Source organism: Amblyraja radiata, chromosome 3 (assembly GCF_010909765.2).
Source record: "Amblyraja radiata isolate CabotCenter1 chromosome 3, sAmbRad1.1.pri, whole genome shotgun sequence".
Taxonomy (NCBI): domain Eukaryota; kingdom Metazoa; phylum Chordata; class Chondrichthyes; order Rajiformes; family Rajidae; genus Amblyraja; species Amblyraja radiata.
Window position 1 is genome coordinate 102,155,708 of NC_045958.1, and position 20,961 is coordinate 102,176,668.

Here is a 20,961-nt window from a genome sequence, read left to right on the forward strand (position 1 = left end):
ACAGCGCCAGAGACCTGGGTTCAATCCTGACTATGGGTGCAGTCTGTATGGAGTTTGTACATTCTCCTTGTGACGGCATGGGTTTTCCCTGGATCCTCGGTTTCTTACCACACTCCAAAGACCTACAATTTTGTAGATTAATTGGCATCCGTGAAAATTGTACATTGTCCCGAGTGTGTAGGATGGTGTTAGTACGTGGGGATCGCTGGTCGGCACGGACTCGGTGGGCCGAAGGGCCTGTTTCCGCACTGTATCTCCAAACTAAACTAAATGGCTCAAGAGATTTAGACATGGCTGAAAAATTGAGAACTGGAGCGGCATAGTACTGGTATCAAGGTTTATGGGGAGAATGGGGCTAGAAGGGAGTGATAGAGTAGATCAGCCATGATTGAATGGCGAAGTAGACTTGCTGGGCCGAATGGCCTAATTCTACTACTATCCCATATGAACTTATGGCATAATGGCGCAGTGTAGTAGTTGAGATCCAGGTTCGATCCTGACGACAGGTGCTTTCCGTAAAGAGTTTGTACGTTTGTACGTTCTCCCTGTGACCGAGTGGGTTTCTTCCGGGTCCTCCCACTTTCCAAAGAACTGCCAGTTTGTATGTTAATTGGCTTCTGTGAAAACTATACCTAGTGTGTAAGAAGTGAGATATCATGGAACTAGTGAATAGGTGATCGATGGTCGACAAAGATACTCCAAAGACGGGCATGTTTGTAGGTTAATTAACTTCTACAAATTGTCCCTAATGTGTAGGATAGAGTTAGTGTACGGGTCGGTGCGGACTCGGTGGGCCGAAGGGCCTGTTTCCACGCTGTTCCTCTAAACTAAACTAAACTAAACGTGAATGCTTTTTCCCCCGTGCCCTTTTCTTCAGAAGGGTTCTGTGCTCTTGTGAATATTGGTCGCAGGATTTAGCCAATATCGAATCTTCTATCATTTCACCTGTGTGTACACTTTTATCATGAGCATTAAGTGATGGTGCCTGAGAACGAGAGGTGGCAAACCTTACTCCATTGTTAAAACAAGACCAAAGTTATACTCAACAACTACAGACTAGTCAGTTTGTCAGAGATGGGGCAGCTCTTAGAAATATTCAGTTCAGTTAAGTTTTGTTTATTTTATTGTCACATGTACCGAGGTACAGTGAAAAGCTTCTGTTGCCTGCTATCCAGTCAGCAGAAAGATAATACATGATTACAGTCGAGCCATTTACAGTGCACAGATGCATGATAATGGAATAATGATTAGTGCAAGGTAAAGCCAGCAAAGTCCAATCAAGGATAATCTGAGGGTCACCAATGAGGAAGATAGTTGTTCAGGACTGACGGTTGTGGTAGGATGGTTCAGTTACCTGATAACAGCGGGGAAGAAACTGTCCCTGAATCTGGTGGTGTGCATTTTCACACTTCTATACCTTTTACCTGATGGGAGAGGGGAGAAGAGGGAGTGGCCAGGGTGCGACTCTTCCTTGATTATGCTGCTGGTCTTGCTGAGGCAGTGTGACGTATAAATGGAGTCAATAGAAGGGAGGTTGGTTTGTGTCATGGTCTGGGCTGCATCCAGACATTGATCTAATACAGATTGATAAACATTGATCGAATACAGATAAGTGATCATCTAGAGAAAAATGGGTTAATTTAAGGCAAACCATTACGGCCCGCAATGACGAATCCTGTTTAACCAATCTGATTTATTTTTTGATGAGGCAATGCAGAGTTGATGTAATGCATTTGAGGTATTATAAAGTGGACTTCCAGAAACCTTTTGATAAGGTGCTTCATAAAAGGGTGGTGAATCTGGAATACTCTGCCACCGAAGGCTGTGGAGGCCAAGTCAATGGATGGTTTTAAGGCAGAGATAGGACATATTCTTGATTAGTGCTGGTCAGAGGTTATGGGGAGCAGGCAGGAGAATGGGGCTGAGAGGAAGAGATAGATCAGCCATGATTGAATGGCAGAGTAGACTTGATGGGCCGGATGGCCAAATTCTGCTCATATCAAAAAGTTATAAAAAAATTAAATCAGCAAAGTCACAGCATTTGGTCTAAATGGGACATTGATTGCATGTATACAACGAGCTGTAGACTAATTGTTTCTCAGTGTAGATAACAGTGAATAGTAATTTTCCCCAGAAGCTGCTGTTTGATTGATTAATTGATTGAAAGATACAGCATGAAAATAACCCCTTTGGCCCTCTCTGACCATCGATCACCCTTTCACACTGGTTCAAGTTCAAATTCACATTTGTTGCCACATGCACCAATTAGGGTACAGTGGAATTTGACTTACCATGCAGCCATACAAACAAAAAAGCACAATACACAATAGAATATAACATGAACATCCACCACAGTGGAATCAACTTCTTCACTGTGGTGGAAGGCAATAACTTTGTCAGTCCTCCTCCTTTGTTCATTTGTAGTCGGGGCCATGAACCCTCCGCAGTCGCCGCTACAGGCGGCCTGATGTACAGGCCCTCTCGTCGGGATGCTCGAAACTCTGACGTCGGGACGGACGGGCACTCCGCGGCTTGGAGGTCCCAAATCAGCCGCTTCCTACCGGAGACCGGGCTTCACGATATTATAGGCCACAGGCCGGCGGTCGGAGCTCTTAAAGTCCACACCGCGTCTGTGGCTAGAAGCTCCGCAGACCGCGGCTTCGGTATGTTACAGGCCGCAGGTCGGAGCACTTCTTCTGGCAACCCCCGGCAAGGGCTCACCCGGCTCCGCGATGGAAAGTCCACGCCGCACATGCTGCTAGAAGCTCCGCAGACCGTGGCTTTAGGATGTCGTAGTCTGCGGGCCAGCGATCACAACACTTCTTCTGACGACCCCCGGCAAGGGATCGCCCGGCTCCGTGATGGAAAGTCTGCGCTGTGCCCGTTGCTGAAGCTCTGGACCCGACTCTGGGAAAGGCCGCACCAATCCAAGCTGTTAGGCCACGAGGGAGGACGAAATGCAACTAGGAGAAAAGTCACATTCCACCGACGTAAGTGACTAAAAATGTGGCTTTGTATGCTTTAGGTTATTTGGCGTTTCGGCCTCGTTTCCATTTGGCTATTTGGCTTCGACTTCTTTGCTTCGGCTTCTTGTCCTTCGACGCCAAGTCCAGGTACCAATAGAATATCCACTCTACCTCCCTCAACTACCATGGGATGAACGGCAAGTTAGCAACTCCGTCCTGGTGCAGACGCAAGTTGGTCCAGATGGAAATGCCTCAATCGATTGAGAACTGGTGTTGTCAGGGCCAAGGTGTCTCGAAACAAGTGGGGAGACAATTCCAACGATATCACTTGCAAATGTGGCGTTGAACCACAAACAAAGGAACACCTGCTGAAATGCCCTCAACTGGAAAGCAATGCACAGCAGCCGATCCCGTTGCCTACAATGAAGATGCCGAGAAGTGTGTTCAGCTCTGGCAGAACAATATCTAAGCTTGTGATGTAGACTCAATAAGAAGAAGCAGGATATCAACGGGCAGACACAATGAAGCTTGAAGTTTAATGTGGAGAAATGAGAGGTGATGCATTTGTAGGAATAATAAGGAGAAGGATATAGAATAAAGATAGTGTCTTAAAAGGGTAGCGGGCCTGAATTCACCTGGGGATATGGGTGCATAAGTCATTCAAAGTGACGGTGCAGTTGAAAATGCGGTGAAAAAAAGGTAACCACAACGCTAAGCTTTATCATCAGTGGCATTGAAGATGAAAGCAAGGTCACCAGGCTGCAACCTTATATAACACTAGGCTCACATGAGACATTATGTTCAATTCTTGTCGTCTCATTATAGGAAGCATGTGAAACTGAAAGAGCTTGTTTAGAAAATAATATACACAAACATTACCGGCACGGTGGCACAGCGGTAGAGTTGCTGCCTTACAGAGCTTGCAGCGCCAGAGACCCGGGTTTGATCCCGGCTGTGGGTGCTGTCTGTACCGAGTTTGTACGTTCTCCCAGTGACCGCATGGGTTTTCTCGGAGACCTTCAGTTTCCTCCCACACTCCAAAGATGTACAGGTTTGTAGGTTAATTGGCTTGGTGTATGTGTAAATTGTCCCTGGTGTGTGTATAATAGTTTTAATGCGCTGGGATCGCTGGTCAGTGCGGTCTCGGTGGGACGAAGAGCCTGTTTCCGCACTGTATCTCTACTAAATGGGTGGCATGGTGGCGCAGCTTGTAGACCGGATGCCTTACAGCGTCAGACACCCGGGTTCGATCCTGAGCTCGGGCACTGTCTGTGCGGAGTTCACCGATTCTCCTTGTGACCGTGCCGTGTGAGTTTCCTCCCACATCCCAAAGACCCGCGGGTTTGTTGGTAAATTAGCCCTCAGTAAATTGCCCTTGGAGTGTGGGAAGTGGATGAGAAAGTGGCATAACATAGAACTAGTGTGAACGCGTGATCGATGGTCGGTGTGGACTTGGTAGGCCAAAGGGCCTGTGTCCAGGATGTATCTCTAAACTAAATGATTCATAAAATGAGGGACTGCAGTTACAAGTGCAGGAAAATGAGACTGCGGCTGTCTCTTAAGAGAAAGCAGTATGGCGATTCAATAGAATTGTAAAAAAATACTGAGGAGACCAGACAGAATGGATACAGGAGGGCGATATCTTTAGATGCAGACATTGAGGATTAGTGATCACACAGAGAAAATAAAGGGTAAAATATTGTTGAGTAACAAGAGGAGTGGATTGGGAGATTATGAATACATCCTTTAGGGCCTGTCCCACTTACGCAACCTTTACAGGCGACTGCCGGCACCCGTGATAGGTGGCAAAGATTTTCAACATGTTGAACAATCAGCGGCGACCAGAATGACACTACGACTCTTTGGAGACCTCTCACGACCATAGGAGACCTCTCACGACCATACAGGCGACCCCTGGCGACATGTCGCTGGTGACCTCTCATGACCGTAGGAGACCTCTCACGACCATACAGCCTGTATGGTCGTAAGATGCCTCCTATGGTCGTGTGAAGTCTCCAGAGTCTTTCTGGTCGCCACTGAATTTTCAACGTTGAAAATTTCGGAGACCTATCGCGGGTGCCAGCAGGCGCCTGTAAAGGTCGCGAAAACGAGACAGGCCCTTTAGCATCTCAAAGGTCCGTTCAAGTGTCTGATAACAGCGGGGAAGAACGTGTTCTTGAACCTGGTGGTACGTGCTTTAAGCTTTGTATCTTCTGCCCGAAGGGAGAGATGAGATGAGGGAATAATCCAGAGACTGCATGGTGTATCAAGGTGGCACGGTAGCACAGTGGTAGAGTTGCTGCCTTACAGCAGCAGAGACCTGGGTTCAATCCTAACTACGGCTGCTGTCTGTGCGGAGTTTGTACGTTTTCCCCGTGACCCCGTGGGTTTTCTCCAAGATATTCAGTTTCTTTCCACTCTCCAAAGACGAACAGGTTTGTACGTTAATTGGCTTGGTAAAAATGTAAATTGTCCCTAGTGTGTGTTAATGTGCGGGGATCGCTGGTCGGAGCGAGTTCCATGGGCCGAAGGGCCAGTTTCTGCGCTGTATCTCTAACTAAACTAAATCTCATCACAACACCAGTTCAAGTTTAATTTTGTATCTCAGAATGATGTTAGTCAATGAAATTCCTGCTTGCAGCAGCATAATAGGTCTGTGACCACAGTTCTCAATAGATAACATTTTCAACGAAAGAAAGAAACTCCTAAATAAAACTAAAACAATTTCAGTGCAAAACAAAACTAAGTTCCTAGTCCCAAACCACACAGTTTGTAGTCCGAAGGTTAGATGGTGTTTGTTGTCTTCAAGGGCCAGATGGTTGTTGGGAAGAAGCTGCTCCTGAACCTAGAGGTCACAGTTTTCTCCCACCTTCCCGATGGCAGGAATGAAATGAGAGTGTGGGTCTCTGATGATGCTGGCTGCCTTTTTGAGGCAGCGCCTCCTACTGTTCTGCTGCTGGGAAGAGCACATGTGTGCACATCCTCGCAGCTGGGATTAATAATTCATCACCTTTGCTACAGTTTTCATCGTTATATTTTTCTACCGTAGGAGAACTTGCTGGCAGCTCCCCCGGTCACAATAACCAAATCGTACATTTCAGAGACCACTGATTATCTGCTGGGACAGTTCTTAGCCTCAATCCATCAGAGAGTATGTTAAAAACTAGGCTCGGGAGAAATTTTATCCTTTGTGACCTTGGCCACTCCATTCGTCTCATGCAAGCCTGAAAAGTCGTGCTTTTAGTAATTGAAAAATAATAATATATGACAGGCAGCTCCAGCCTTTTATTAAAGGCCTTTTTTTGTGTGGTTGATGTATGGAACTGTGGCCTGTGGCTGTCATCAACTACATGGGTGAAATAGATGATGTTAAATAGTCATACGGCATGGAAACAGGCCCTTCAGCCCAACTCTTTCATGCCGACCATTATGCTCATCTAAAATCACTTGAACACATCGAAACACTTTAAAGCCCCTGTCCCACTTTCACAACCTAATTGGCAAACATTGCCGAGTTTGCCCTTGACTCATACTCGCAGCATGGTCGCCACAAGGTCGTAGGAGGTCTTCGTAACTCTTCCTCATGCTCGTGAGTGGTCTCCGCGTACTCGTGGCCTCAAGTAGGTCGCGGCGTTTTTTCCAGCCTGATAAAAAATGTTCACGAGTAAAAAAAGTTGGCATGGAAAAAATTGATACTTTTTACTCGTAGGTAGGTCGTAGTAGGTCGTGATGGTAGTCGTAGATAGTTGTAGGTAGTCGTAGGTCGCTAACTGGCCGAGAAAAAAATGCAAACATGACATCATTTTATTATGTGATCATTTTCCACTCGTAGCTATTCGTAGTTAGTCTTAGGTGTGGAAGACTGAGGTCGAGGGGGGTCGTATGAGGTCATAGGCATAGTCGTAGGAGGTCGTAGACATAGTCATAGGAGGTATTTTACTTCTGCGAGTCAACACGACCTTGACATTTTTTAAAACTCGTCTAGGGTCTTCTAAATTCCTGGATTAGGTCGTCCAAGTGGGACAGGCCCTTAACTCCCTCTCCCATTCCCACACTGACCTTTCTGTCCTGGGCCTCATATTGGAGGAACAGCACCTCATATTTCGCTTGGGCGACTTACAACTCAATGGTATGAATATTGACTTCTTTAACTTCAAGTAACTTTTGTTTTTCCCCCTCTCTTCATCCTTCCCCCATCCGAGTTCTCCGACCAGTCTGACTGTCCTCCTGATTAAATTTTACATTGTATGCCTCGTTGTCACCTTCCCCTAGCTAACAATGATCTATTCTACATTTTCCTTGACCTTCGTCCCTTTTGATCTCTCGTTTTTCACACCTTACTCTTACATACCGCTCATTTCCCTCTCTGATTCTCAGTCTGAAGGAGGCTCTCAACCCAAAGCGTCACCCATTCCTTCTCTCCAGAAATGCTGCCTGTCCCGCTGAGTTCCTTCAGAAAAATGTAGAATAGATCATTTTGTGTCCATCTTCTATTTATCCATGTTTGCCCACATCCCTCTAAATCTTTCCTATCCGGGTACCAGTCCAAATGTCTTTTAAATGCTGCTATAGTACCCGCCTCAACTACCTCCTCTGGCAGCTCATTCCATACACCCACCACCCTCTGAGTGAAAAGATTGCTCCTCGGGTTCCTATTAAATCTTTCCCCTCTCACCTTAAACCTATGTTCTCTGGTCCTTAATTCCCCTTCCCTGGGTAAATGACTCTATGTATTCATCCTATCTATCCTCATCATGAATTTACACACCTCTGTAATATCTCCCATCAGACTTTTGAGCCATCAAGAACTACAGTCCTGACCTCCCCAACCTTTCCCTGGAGCTCAGGCCCTCAAGTCCTGGCAATATTCTCATAAGTCTCCTCTGCACTCTCTCCAGCTTATTTATATCCTTCCAATGGCCGTGTGAACGAAACTTAACACAATCTTGTAGAACAGTAACATAATGTCCCAACCTTTGTACTCGATACCCTGACTTATGAAGGTCAATGTACCGTAAGCCTTCTTTACTACCTAATCCACTTGCGATACCGCTTCCAGGGAATTGTGTACCGGCACTCCTGGATCTCACTGCTCTACAACATCCACTGGAGCACCCGGAGAAAAAACGGAGCAACCGGAGAAAAATCCAAAAGGGATGAACGATAGGTACTTGATATTTAACCAAGATGTGATGAAGAGGGTATTTCTGTGCCGCAGGTATCTATGCCTTTAAAAGTGGCAGTCTTATACTGAATGTTATTCATGACCCAGCCCTGGCGAGAATTCTTTATTCAGTATTGATGGCTTGAAGCATTTTACTGTAGGAATTTGATTCTTCTGACGTTCCATCAAATGAACGTGCTGGTCGGGATGTGACCTGCTTTGAGAAAATTCATTTTGACTTTGAAAGCCCGATGGAGAAGTCTCATTTCAAAAAAATAAAGCTCTGCTTGTTTATTACTCAGATCCAGGAAGGTTGAAGCTTCTTTTGTGCTCTGAGATGCTGGGGAATTGCAAATATTCAGAGGAATGAAGACATGCCCCAGAGCTATTAGAAGGGCAGGAAATGCGTAGGAAGGAACTGCAGATGCTGGTTTAAGCCGAAGATAGACACAAAATGATGTACGTTCTCCCTTTGATGTCTCGTTTTCATACCTTACACTTCCTTATCTCTATATCTCCCTCTCCCCTGACTCTCAGTCTGAAGAAGGGTCTCGACCCGAAACGTCACCCATTCCTTCTATCAGAGATGCTTCCTGTCCCGCTGAGTTACTCCAGCATTTTGTGTCTATCTTTAGTTTAGAGAGATACAGCGCGGAAACAGGCCCTTCGGCCCGTCAGGTCCGCGCCGCCCAGTGATCCCCACACATTAACACTATCCCACACACACTAGGGGCAATTTTCTACATTTACCAAGCCAATTTACCTACAATCTTTGAAGCATTTCCCTCTGGAAGGCGACTCCGTACTGTCAAACCCGCCACAGCCAGATATAAAAACAGCTTTTTTCCACGAGTGGTAGCTCTACTCAATAACCAAGTATCTTCCCAGGTTCTAAATATCAATATCCTTGGAGTGTGGGAGGAAACCGAAGATCTCGGAGAAAACCTGCGTGGTCACGGGGAGAACGTAGAAACTCCGTACAGACAGCACCCGTAGTTGGGATCGAACACGGGTCCCCGGCGCTGCAAGCGCTGTAAGGCAGCAACTTTACCGCTGCGCCACCATTCCGCCCTAATACTTTAGATTAGAACAATACCTCTTCTAAATGTTAAGTGTCCGGGGAGATGGGAGTAGACATTTGCAGCAGCAGCAATCATACATTGAGCCATACTGCATGCATTTATGTGTGTCTGGCTCAAAGATTATTTCTTGGGATGACACAATGGCACAGCTTGTCAAGCTACTGCCTCACAGCGTCAGTGAGCGGGGTCCAATCCTGACCTCGGGTGCTGTCTGTGCGGAGTTTGCACGTTCACCTTGTGGCCGTGTGGGTTTCCTCCGGGTGCTCCGGTTTCCTCCCACATCCCAAAGATGTGCGGGTTAGCCACTTAATTGGCTTCTGTGATATGGCCCCTAGAGCGCAGAGAGTCGATGGGAAAGTAGGATGGTCATGAATGGGACAGAACGCCTTTGGGGACCCTTCTTCCCTGTGGCTATCAAACTGCACACTCCTCCTCCTTCTGTCGGTGGGTAAACTGAGACTGACTCCCCCCCCGATCAGTCTGAAGAAGGGGTCTTCACCCGAACCGTCACCCATTCCTTCTCTCCAGAGATGCTGCTTGTCCCGCTGAGTTACTCCAGCATTTTGTGTCTACCTTCGATTTAAACCAGAATCTGCAGTTCTTTCCTACACATTTTCTCCCTGTTTCTTCCGGGCAAACTCCATTTTCCTACCACATCCCAAAGATGTGCATGTTGATAAATTAATTGGCCACTCTATTTTGACCCTGGTGTAGTGTAGATCATAGGTCAAAAGTCAAAAATGTTTAATTGACATATGTACCAACAAATGAAATTCTTACTTGCTGCAGCTTAAAAGGCCCATAAATGTATTAATAGCCAAATAAATATATAGTAATAAAAAATACAATAAATCACTAACAATAATGCGAGGTAACCATGTAGAATTATAAATTACTAAGTTGGGCAGCACAGTGGTGCAGTGGTAGAGTTGCTGCCTAACAACACCAGAGAGCCAGATTCGATCCTGACCTTGGGTACCATATGTGTGGAGTTTGCACATTCTCACTGTGGCCACGTTGGTTTTTCCGGGTGCTCCATTTTCTTCCCAGATTCTAAAGACATGGAGGTTTGTACGTTGACAAAAATACTGGAGATACTAAGCGGGTGAGGCAGCATCTTTGGAGCAAAGGAAATAGGCAAGGTTTCTGGCCAAAACCCTTCTTGTCTACCTTCGATTTTCCAGCATCTGCAGTTCCTTCTTAAACATAGGTTTGTAGGTTGATTCTTTTCCTTTTCTCCAGAGATGCTGCCTGACCCGCTGAGTTTCATTTAGTTTAGTTTGAAATCTTTAGTTTGAAAATAAGCTGTGAAATAATTTGTCTGAAGAAGGGTTTCGGCCCGAAACGTTGCCTATTTCCTTCACTCCATAGATGCTGCTGCACCCGCTGAGTTTCTCCAGCTTTTTTGTGTACCACCAAATAATTAGTCAGTTTAATTACAATGATTAATTAAAATTAATGGTATTAGTATAATTGGTGAACAAAAATTGCCTACTCTTTCAATGTGAAGTGTCTGCTTTTCTTGACTAAATTGCTTATCCAGTCTATAACTTTAGAAATACAGATCAGACAGACTCCCTAAAAACCAATTAACATCTTCCTTTTGTTGACTTGCACAATTAATATGTTCATGTCAAATCCAAACACAGTTTCTCAGCATCCTCTGATGATACAATGCATATCATAGCTATGACTGTCAGCTTACTCAAGCAAAGGCCTTCCATCTTACTATGGATCTGACCGCTGGAGCTGTTATAAAACCAAAAAGTGCTGGAAGCAGTGTACAGGCCAGGGAGCATGTGAATGCATATGTCTTCAAATTTTATAACAAGAGCAGATCCTCAATATTATCGAGTGGATACATAGAAACATAGAAACATAGAAAATAGGTGCAGGAGTAGGCCATTCGGCCCTTCGAGCTTGCACTGCCATTCGATATGATCATGGCTGATCATCCAACTCAGTATCCCATCCCTGCCTTCTCTCCATATCCCCTGATCCCTTTAGCCACAAGGGCCACATCTAACTCCCTCTTAAATATAGCCAATGAACTGGCCTCAACTACCTTCTGTGGCAGAGAATTCCACAGATTCACCACTCTCTGTGTAAAAAATTATTTTCTCATCTCGGTCCTAAAAGACTTCCCTCTTATCCTTAAACTGTGACCTCTAGTTCTGGACTTCCCCAACATCGGGAATAATCTTCCTGCATCTAGCCTGTGCAACCCCTTAAGAATTTTGTAAGTTTCTAAGTACCAACCCCTTTCATCCTTACTCTCACCACATTATCAGGTCGAGACGTCCACTCCAGCTTGCTCACATCTTTGCACACACTGCATCAGGTAGCACATGTAGCAGTCGGTACAGGGTTAATGTTTCAGGTCAATAGCCTTTCATCCAATATTCAACATCTGCGGCATGTGCAGTCAATGGGCGTGCCATCTCTCCTGCTGCAAATAGGTCAAAGGAGGATGTTGGAATCACTTACAGAGTGGTTGGTTGATTGATTGATTGATTGATTGATTGATTGATTGATTGATTGATTGATTGATTGATTGATTGATTGATTGATTGATTGATTGATTGATTGATTGATTGATTGATTGATTGATTGATTGATTGATTGATTGATTGATTGATTGATTGATTGATTGATTGATGCAGCATGGAAACATTTGGCCCACCATAGTCCAGCTACTGTCACTGTCACTGTTTCAAGCAACCAGACTAGCCTTGTGGGAAAAGTAAAGCAGTGAAAACCACCAGATGTAAAGATGCCGATCCCAACCAAGGAACAGCTACCACCTGGTCACAGGTGTGACTGGAAGACCTGGAAGTCCCTCGACAGGCTTCGTACAGGGATAGGCCGATGTAAGACCAACATGAGCAAATGGGGCGATGCAGATACGGCAGACGCAGAATGTGAATGTGGAACATCTGTACAATCCATGCCACACCTACTAAGATGCCCACTTCTTGGTGATCAATGCTGCCTGGAAGATCTAGCATGGAAAACGAGAAGGCTGTCCACTGTGCAAGAGCCTGGCCGAACATTTGAAACATAGATGATGGACACGAAAAAAGGCCAAATCCATGCTGAGCAATGATCACCCATTCACGCTAGTCCTACTTGCACATCCACTCCCTACACACCAAGAGCAATTTTACAGAAGGCCAATTGACCTAAAATCCCACTCCATGTTTGGGATATGGGAGGAAAGCAGAACACCCGGAGGAAACACATGATGACGGGAGAACGTTCACAGTCATTGCAGACACCACCCCCAGGTCAGGATCAAACCCAGATCTCTGTTGTTGAGAGATGGCGGCTCGACCAGCTACACCATTGTGCCATTCTGTGCTGCCATTAAATGGAATGCTTTCATTGAACGCTCAAAAGAAACACAAAAGTAACGATAAATGGAAGGTTATTAAAAATGTACTGAAATATTAGTGAGTACTTTAGGAGTACTTTAGTGAGCAGGAATATTTTGTTCACCGTATCAATGCAAAGAATCAGCCTTTCAAGTTCAACTGACAAACCAGATTCTTCACCTATTTCCAGCACACTGTATTTACAAATTCTGAATAACTAAAACCACAAAGCAAAATGCCACCGAGAATGAAGAGGAACTGTTGGGACTACATTGAGCACTTTGTAACATTGTCACTGTCCTATACATGGCCACACTTTGCATACTTTATGTATGTACGCAAAACAAAGAATTTCATTGTATACCGTCACATGTGAAAATAAAGTATAATTTATTTATTCATTCATTCATTCATTCATTCATTCATTCATTCATTCATTCATTCATTCAACTGAGTAAATGCTTAGTATATGAGCTGTTATGAGATGCTTTTAAGATACTCTCCATTTTCATTCCTCGATTGCTAAACATTGATCTGCAATCTCCACACGAGACACAGTGCGCTGCAGGAACTCAGCAAGTGTAGACGCATCTGTGAGGGGGAATGGACAGGCGACGTTTCGAGTCGGGATCCTTCTTCAGACTGATGGACGTCTGAAGAAGTCAGAAGTCTGGGGAAGGGACCCGACCCGAAGCGTCGCCTGTCCATTCCCTCCACGGATGCTGCCTGATCCGCGGAGCTCCTCCAGCACCTTGTTTTGCTCGAGATTCCAATATCGGCAATTTCTGATGTATCTCGGAACCTTCGCATGATCTTGGACAAACTCTCAGTCTCACCTTTTAATCCATCTTCTCTGGCCAGCATCTGATTTTTCAAGCACTCATTCAGCTGTGCCAACACCAGGTTTGTTCTCCATGGTGGTGGTTTGTTGTAGCCAACTTAAAATGCTCATTCTCTCCACATTGCTTCAAATACAACACCTACTCCCTTACACATACATGAAAATAGAGCTATCCTGGTGGAGACCTTTACTTTAGAATTTATACTTTAGATATACAGCAATGGAAATAGGCCCTTCAGCCACCGAGTCCATGCCGATCAGCGATTACCCTGTCATCTTAGCAATATCCTACACACTAGGGATCATTTACAATTTACAGAAGCCAATTAACCGATAAGCATGTACGTCTTTGGAGTGTGGAAGAAACCAGTGCACCCGGAGAAAACCCACTCGGTCACAGGGAGAATATACAAACTCCATACAGACAGTACCCGTAGTCAGGATCGAACCCGGGTCTCTGGTGCTGTAAGGCAACAACTCTGCTGCTGCGCCACTCTGCTGCCCCTTGAGATGATGCTGAATTGCAGTGATGTCATAAATCTTCCAGAAGTAACAGAACTGCATAATTTGCCCAGGAATCCAGTGTGTCAGACACTGTTGTTTACTCCACTCTGCACTATGATGTTCACGTTGTTTGATGTCTCTCCAAGTGCACATCCAAGAATCATCTCATTGGTGAGAGCTCCAGTTAGGTATTTGCGTTTCAGATTCAGGCAGAGTGAAAATGGCACTGTTTCGTTAACCAGCACTTCTGACTGTGTGTGTCTCAATATCCCCAACCTAGTTACTGGGAAAATAAGACAATGACAACAACAAAAAAGGAACTGAAGATGCTGGTTTATTAAAAAAGACAGAAGATAGACACAAAGTGCTGGAACAATGCAGGTCAGACAGCATCTCTGGAGAAAAAAGATGGGTGACATTTCGGTTCGGGACCCTTCTTCAGATGTCACCCATCCTTTTTCTCCAGAGATGGTGCCTGACCTGCTGAGTTAGTCCAGCATTTTGTGTCCATCTTTGGTATAAACCAGTATGTGCAATGCCTTGTTTCTACCAAAGACACAGAGTGCTGGAGTAACTCTGCAGGTCAGCCAGAATCTCTGGAGAACATGGATAGGTTACATTTCAGATTGGGACTCCCATACAAGAAACTGCAAATGCTGGTTTAGAATAAACAGACACTAAGTGCTGGAGTACCTCAGCGGGTCAGTCAGTATCTCTGGTGAACTCGGAGAGATGACATTTCAGGTCAGGATCCTTCTTTCAAAATTTGGATCCTGACCTGAAACGTCTCCTATTCATGTTCTCCAGATTGCTGCCTAACCCGCTGAGTTACTCCAGCACTTTGAGTCTTTTTTTTTGTAAAACAGCATCTACAATTTCTTGTATGGGATTCCCAATCTGAAACATAGCCTATCCATGTTCTCCAGATTTGCTGCCTGACCTGCTGAGTTACTCCAGCACTTTGTGTCTTTATTTGCAAACTAGCACCTGCAGTTCCTTGTTTCTACAAGTTACTGGGAAATTTAAGGTGAGGGGGGAAAGATTTAATAGGAACCTGAGGGACAACTTTTTTACATGAAGGGTGGTAGGTATATTGAACGAGCTCCAGAGGAGGTAGTTGAGGCATGCACTATCATAATGTCTAAAAAACGTTTGGACATGTACATGGTTAGGATAGGTTTGAAGGGATATGAGCCAAATGCAGGCAGGTGGGATTAGCGTAATGGGACATGTTGGTCTCCGTGGGCAAGTTGGGTCGAAGGGCCAGCTTCTAAGTGCTGTATGAATCTATGCCTCTAAATCGGTAATTCAAACTAACATCAAGAGAACTTTATGAAGCAGGGGGAAAGCTTGCAAGAATTCAAACTATGGTTTACTTCCAGACAACAAATTTGTTCTTGAGACACTCAGAGCTCTGGTGCAGGGTCTCAATCCAAAAAGTCGTCTATTATTTTCCCCACACAGATGCTGCTCAACCTGTCGAGTTCTTCCTACAGTTTATTCTTTGGAACAAATTGGTTCTTTAGACTTCAGAGATGCAGCACAGAACCAGCCCACTTCAACCCACAGTGACCAGCGGTCACCCCATGCACTTGCACAATCCTACACACAAGGGACAATTTTACAACTTTACCAAAGCCAATTAACCTACAAACCTGCACGTCTTAGGAGTACAGGAGGAAATCAGAGCACTCGAGGAAAATCCACACAGCTCACAGGGAGAAAATGCAAACTCTGTACAGACAGCATCTGTGGTCAGGATCGAACCCAGGCAGCAACTCTACCGCTGCGCCACCATTCCGTCCCGTTCTGTCCACTTCCACAGTGAACTACTTGTATCGACAAAGATCATCTCATGCTTCACTTCTTAAAAAGGTCAACATACAATAGTCCAAAAGCCACAAATATTACAGCTGCAAATTACATGATAACGGCAATACACAGAGGATACTGTTTTTATATAAAGAGCATTTATATAAAGAGTTAATCTGTGGTGGTAAAGAATACCATATAATTAGACTGGAGCACAGCAGGGAGTTCTGAAATATTGGAGTGAATATAATAAAATAATACATTACATCATAGAAGCATGGACACTGAATTCTAGAAGACTAAAGGGGGCCATTTGTCTTTCGTCAGAGGGTGGTGAATCTGCGGAATTCTTTGCCACAGACGGCTGTGGAGGCCGTCAGTGGAGAATTTTAAGCCAGAGATAGATAGAAGGGTCTCAACCCGAAACGTCACCCATTCCTTCGCTCCAGAGATGCTGCCTGAGTTACTCCAGCTTTTTGTGTCTATCTTCAGTTCATTCGCTCGTGTGTCAGACAACGCTGTTGGCTTCCGTCGTCGTCCAACATGTTGACAGAATTGGTCGCCCGACGCATCACTGAGTGCATCTTGTTGTCGTTTCTTAGAATCGCCATGGGGAGGCTTCTGTCATGATCCCCTATCTTCAGTTAAAACCAGCATCTGCATTTCCTTCTTACACATAGATAGATTCTTGATGAGTACGGGTGTCAGGGGTTATGGGGGGAAGGCACGAGAATGGGGTTAAGAGGGAGAGATAGATTAGCTATGAGTGAATGGGTAGTAGACTTGATGGGCCGAATGGCCTAATTTTTCTCCTATCACTTATGACCTATGAACTTGTCACATTGGATTCACATTTGAAAAATAAGATAAGAAATTCTGAAAGCATTTTCACATTGATGGAGGGTTTCTAATTGAGTATCTCCTGATACTGAACTAAAAAAGGAAATGCTGTAAGTCAGTCTCTGTCTCTGGAAGGTTTCGGGTTGCTGGTGTAAAGTGCATCTAGTGAAGGGTAGGCTTGCTTCCATAGGTCAGGGCATTGAGTATATGAGTTAGGAAGTCATGATGCAGTTTTATAGGACTTTGGTTAGGCTGCATTTGGAGTATTCTGTGCGGTTCTGCTCGCCCCACTACTTTAATGCTCTGGAGGCTTTGGAAAGGGTGTCGATGAGGTTTACCAGTATGATGCCTGGATTAGGGGGTATAAGTTACAGGGAGAGTTTGGACAGACTTGGATTGTTTTTACACAAAATGCTGGAGTAACTCAGTGGGACAGGCAGCATCTTTGGAGAGAAGGAAGAAGGGTCTCGACCAGAAATATCACCCATTCCTTTTCTCTAGAGTTGCTGCATGTCTCGCTGAGTTACTCCAGCATTTCAAAGGCTTTAAAGGTCTTTTATTGTCACATGTACCAATTAGGGTACAATGATATTCGTATTACCGGGCAGCCATACTAAAAAAAGCAACAAGACACACAACTACAGTACATAAAAGTTAACATAAACATCCACCACATTCCCCCACATTTCTCACTGTGATGGAAGGCAATAAAATCTAATCTTCTTCCCTCATTCTTCAGTTTAGAAACATAGAAACATAGAAAATAGGCGCAGGAGGAGGCCATTCGGCCCTTCGAGCCAGCACCGCCATTCATTGTGATCATGGCTGATCGTCCCCAATCAATAACCCATGCCTGCCTTCTCCCCATATCCCTTGATTCCAATAGAAACATAGAAAATAGTTTAAACCAGCATCTGCAGTTCCTTCTAACACATGGATTGTTTTTTACTGCAAGGCCAGAGGTTGCAGTGAAACCTGATTGAAGCAGAGAACATTTTGAGATTTACAGATAGGGTAGACAGTCAGAATCTGTTTTCCAGGATGGAAAAATCAAATACTAGAGGGCGTAGCTTTAAGGTAAGAGTGGCAGAGTTTAAAATCCAGTCCTTTTACATCTCATCCCCCATGAGGAAGGTCCCAAGGCCCTCTGGTTCTTCCTTGAACAGAGACCCAATCAATTTCCCTCTTCTATCACTCTCTGATGGTGAAATTTGTCCCAACCCTCAACAACTTCAGAAAGCTGGAGAAACTCAGCGGGTCAGATAGCATCTCTGGAGAAAAGGAATAGGTGACGTTTCGGGTCGAGACCCTTCGCTTTTTTGCATATCTTTCATTCATTTGTTGCAGATCTCTCCACATCACTGTCTATATCTTTCGTTTCTCAGTCTGAAGAAGGGTCTCGACCCGAAACATCACCTATTCCTTCGCTCCAGAGATGCTGCCTGACCCGCTGAGTTACTCCGGCTTTTTGTTTAAACCAGCACCTGCAGTTCCTTCCTACACAACTTCTCCTTTGAACTCCTCTGACTTTACCCAAGTTAAATGTGTAGCCAAGGACGCTCACATGGGCTTCAGCCATGCTTGCCTTTTTGTCGGTTATGTCGAACAATCCTTGTTCCAAACAAACACTGGCCCTATCCCCCCAGCTGTTTCTCTGCTACATTGATGGCTGCTTCGGGGCTACCTCCTGCACATGTGCAGAACTCATTGATTTCATTAATTCTACCAATACCCCTCAACACTATACACTGCCCTCAAATTCACTTGGACTATCTTAGACACCTCTCCCCTGTCTTGATTTTTCTTTCTACATCACAGGGGTTAGACTATCCACTGACGTCTCCTGCAAACCTACCGACTCCCACAGTTATCTGGATTACACCTCCCCCCACCCCGCCTCTTGCAAAGACGCTGTCCCCCTCTCCCAATTTCTCCATCTCTGCCGCATCTGCTCCCAAGAGCATGTGTGGGAAAGAACTGCGGATGCTGCTTTAAACTGAAGATAGACACAAAAAGCTGGAGTAACTCAGTGGGTCAGACAGCAACTCTGGAGAAAAAGGATAGGTGGTGTTTCAGGTCGAGACCCTTCTTCAGACTGAAATTCAGGGGAAAGTGAAACGAGCCCTCCCCTGACTCTCAGTCTGAAGAAGGGTCTCGACCCGAAACGTCACCTATTCCTTTTCTCCAGAGAGCTGCCTGTCCAACTGAGTTACTCCAGCTTTTTGAGTACTTCCCAAGAGCAAGTGTTTGGGATGAGGGAGGAAACCGGAGGAAACTCACATGTTCACGGGGAGAACATGCACACTCCGCGAAAGAGCACCCGAGGTCAGAATTAAACCCAGGTCTCTGGCACTGTGAGGCAGCAGCTGTACCAGCTGTGTCATTGTTGTAGGCGAGGGCAGTCCGGAGGTCTGAATAACCTCTCACAGTCAAGTCAAGAGTGTTTTATTGTCATATGTCCCAGATAGGACCATGAAATTCTTACTTGCTGCAGCACAACAGAATATGTCAACATAGTACATAACGGGGAAAAAAAGTTCAGCGTGTGTGTATACACATGCACACATACTCAATAAATAAACAGATATAGTGCAATAATAATAATAGTCTGTTATAGTTCAGAGCTTATTTGTTGTCGTGTTTAATAGCCTGATGGCTGTAGGGAAGAAGCTGTTCCTGAACCTGGACGTTACAGTTTTCAGGCTCCTGTACCTTCATCCCGATGGCAGTGGTGAGATGAGTGTGTGGCCAGGATGGTGTGGGTCTTTGATGATGTTGGCTGCCTTTTTGAGGCAGTGGCTGCGATAGATCCCTTCGATGGTGGGGAGGTCAAAGCCGGTGATGGACTGGGCAGTGGTCACAACTTTTTGCTGCCTTTTCCGCTCCTGGACGTTCAAGTTGCTGAACCAGGCCACGTGCAACCGGTCAACATGCTCTCTACTATGCACGTGTAGAGCAATTAATGAAAATACTGGCTCTGTCAATTGAGCACCAGATGTGTGGCCAGTTGGTGTAAAATAAAGACCAGGATTACTGAGGCTCTTATCTTTTCAAGATGGATAAATCATCTTCGTGTGCAGCAACTGTGCACGGCTTTGTCAATCGGTCGAATAATTGGAATCGTAAACAGCGTGCAGCAACAATCAGCCAAAATCTCCACTTAACGGAAAGAAGTCTCCTTGTCCAGCGGCATTTCCTGCTTGTATTGTGCTGCATTCTCTAAGTACATCTTACATTCACATCAATTCACAATAGGTGAAACAGAACACACAGAGAAAATACTGGCACTAGAAGAGTGCCTTTTTTAATCTTTAAATCGCAGGAATAGGGTACAGTAACCTTGTTATTATGTTCACAAAACAAGTAGCTTATACTGTATGTGTGGAAACGAATTGCAGATGCTGGATAAAATCGAAGGTAGACACAAAATGCTGGAGTAACTCAGCGGGTGAGGCAGCACCTATGGAGAGAAGATGTTCCTTCTCTCCTGGGATGCTGCCTCACCCGCTGAGTTACTCCAGCTTTTTGTGTCTACCTTAGATTATACTGTATGTTTAGATTAGTTTAGTTGAGTTGAGTTTAGTTTAGTTGAGTTTAGTTTAGTTGAGTTTAGTTTGGAAATACTGCGTGGAAACCGGTCCTCCGAGCCCACACCGGCCATTAATCACACGCACATGAGTTCCATGTTAATCCAATCTCACATCCTGCACACTAGGGGGCAAATTACGGAAGCCAATTAACCTACAAACCTGCAAGTCTTTGCACCCGGAGAAAACCCACGCTGTCATGGGGAGAACGCACAAACTCCGCACAGACAGCACCCATCGTCGAGATCGAACCCGGAACTCTGGTGCTGTGAGGCAGCAACTCTACTGCTGCGCCACCTTGCTGCCCCTAGATGCTGTTAATGCACATTGAGGCCTTGGATAGGATCTTATTGATGAGGGTTATTTGTGAGGCATAAATACTTCTCAGTCCATGCCTGAGGGTTGGCCAATGCTCGACGAATCCAGGCATGAACTGTTCTATTTATGAGAAGTTGAGAATGGAACATTAGGCAATCGTCAGCAAACGTCCCCACATCTGACATGATGGAAAGAGGACCATTGATGGCTGGTCCCTGAGGAACTCCTGCAGGGATGAGATAAAATGAATAAATTTTTCATGCATAATTACATAACGTCATATTTCAACCCTGGCAGCCTTTGTGTCCCCACATAACACGTTCCAACAACAGTGTTCATCTTCAGCCTCCCTTCCCGAAACAGGCACAATGGTGCAGCGGTAGAGTTGCTGCCTTAAGGGCCTGTCCCACTTACGCGACCTTTACAGGCGACTGCCGGCACACGTCAGAGGTCGCCGAAATTTTCAACATGTT

At 45.1% G+C, this 20,961-nt stretch overlaps 1 protein-coding gene across 1 annotated transcript in view; it reads left to right on the plus strand.

Annotated features, from left to right (window-relative positions):
* The window catches only part of LOC116971342 (glycine receptor subunit alpha-3-like), a 144,517-nt gene that overhangs the window by 61,067 nt on the left and 62,489 nt on the right, over nucleotides 1-20,961 (plus strand).